Below are 2,379 nucleotides of genomic sequence, written 5' to 3' on the forward strand. Positions count from 1 at the left end.
ATATGCCCTGTGATCAGAATGTGTAAAAGCCAAAATATGATCAAATTTATGGGGGTTTTTTTTCCTCTGGATACACTTTTATGCTCGTTGGAGAAATATTTCATACGGGCGTCCGCCATTGTTCCGATAGTTTAGAGCCAGTGTTACTAAGTTACCATGCGTCTTTAGGAAGGAAGTGACGTTACGACTGTTGAAGAGTATTTTAGGCAAATGTCAATAACATGTTTGTCACAGTAACGAGTATTCACATTTATGTTATTAAAGTTTTATTTTACTAAGAACTGAGTTCCAGTTATATTTCGGTAGGCTTAGAAAAACGTTGCCTTCTAATGTGGGGGTATGTGGTCTTGTGGTATGGCACTCGCTTTCGGATCGGAAGTTCCTGGGTTCGAGCCTCGCTCGGCGCATAGTTAAGTCCTTGGAAAAGGCTCTTTACTCCCATTCTCTCACCGTACTCAGGTGTAAAATGAGTACCTGGCTCTTAACAGAGTTGTCTCTGTCCGAAAAATTGTAACATCGCCTAACAGACTCCGGAAGCGAGGACGAGAGACGCATGCGCACAACCAACATGACATTCTCTCTCTAATAACTTTTCCACCGTGACGTCACAGACTATGGGTGACGTCCAATTAAGGGACGCTACTCTTCCGCTAATCTCATTCCCTATTCTTCACATCTTTATTTTATGCGTGCATAGTCGAGTTCGCTTTAAAGCACTCATTTACACCATGATCTTTTGAATTGATTAATAATAGAAATCTCCATATTTCATTTTCATTTTCATTCATTTCATTCATTAAATTGCCTTCATATCATTGACTTAAATCATGCTTCATTGCCATCACTGTTGTTCATCACAATGATTTGTAATCACGATCTTTCATTGTTATTGTCACCCATTCATCATTATACCTAAGTTATCATAAACATTTCCATGTCTAGTTAATAAACAATTTAATTTTAGCACAAATCATAACAATGGATTAACGATATAGCAAATGTCAATAACAGGTTAATTCTGTAAAAATGTTCTAAATACCAGACCAAATGCTCTCTGAATAACAATTAGGAAGCCCCAAGGACTTGTAAAACAAAAGATATTAAGTAATTCATGAAAAAGAGGCTTTAATTGGATTCAGTAGTCTGATGTCACGCCGCCCGGCAACGGCGGCCATCGTGGTTCTAAACAAAGAAAATCATTACTTTTTATTCTTCATGCTGGCTAGAACTTTTCATATGCCTTGTGATCAGAATGTGTAAAAGTCAAAACATGATCAAATTTATGGTTTTTTTTTCCTCAGGATACGCTTTTATGCTCGCCGGAGAAATATTTCATACGGGCTCCGCCATTGTTGCGATAGTTGAGAGCCAGTGTTACTAAGTTACCATGCGTCATTAGGAAGGAAGTGACGTTACGACTGTTGAAGAGTATTGCGAATTTCAAATACGCCACGAGTCGAAGATTCCAGATTATTTAACCTAAACTGCGAACGAATGTATTTCAAGCTGTCTTCATGACAGGGCCGTTATTTTGACATTTTGAAATAGGGAACCAATGTGTGATGTCAAAAAAACTGGTTCCAATCTCAATGAAAGTGTGATACCACTTTTCCGAGGACTGGATAATACCTTGTGTGATTGATCTTCTGCTTTCAGAATTTGGCATCTTATTTTCTTGTCCAAATATATGCTGCTCGTCAAGAAAGATCATCCGCTCTTTTACGTCCGATAATTCTACGAATCTGCTACAAAATAGCTATGGTTCAATATGTAACATAATCTTTATTAGTCCTTCGAAGGATTGGTTACACACAAACACACTTTCAATGATTTTGGAACCGGAAAAGTAGAAGATGTGACGTCACAAGTTCCCTGCCCTTTTGTATCAAATTTAGTTACAAAGCGATTACATGAACAAATAAAAAACAAATGGTTGAAAAATAATGACAAGTCTTTGTTTCTTTTAAAACAGACAATTGAGACTCGAGATTGTCGAAAGACTTGCCCACCATGTCAAATAAGGAAGTAGGAACTGCTATCGGGTAATAATCTGTAAAGGTAAACAAATCACCTTGAGCTGAGACCAGGTTACTTGCGATGGATGTATCATGGAACAGCTACACATGGGTTACCAGGCGAGGCCTATAGATAGTTCGAAGATGACGTCACTCAGGTCTTTGTTATTGTTTTTTGCCATCCGCGTTTATGAGTAATGCTCACTGAACTGGATTAACCAGACTATAAACGTTCATGGATACACACAGTTTTGTGTGTTGGTCCGTTATAGTTCCGGATGGCAATGTTATGAGCTTCTTAGCCAAGCGCATACTATCTATACCGATTTTCATAAAATAAATCTCACAAACTCACCGTTGAAGT

The sequence above is a fragment of the Berghia stephanieae genome, chromosome 3 (assembly GCF_034508935.2).
Source record: "Berghia stephanieae isolate SIO BIC M18660-M18661 chromosome 3, UCSD_Bste_1.3, whole genome shotgun sequence".
NCBI lineage: Eukaryota > Metazoa > Mollusca > Gastropoda > Nudibranchia > Aeolidiidae > Berghia > Berghia stephanieae.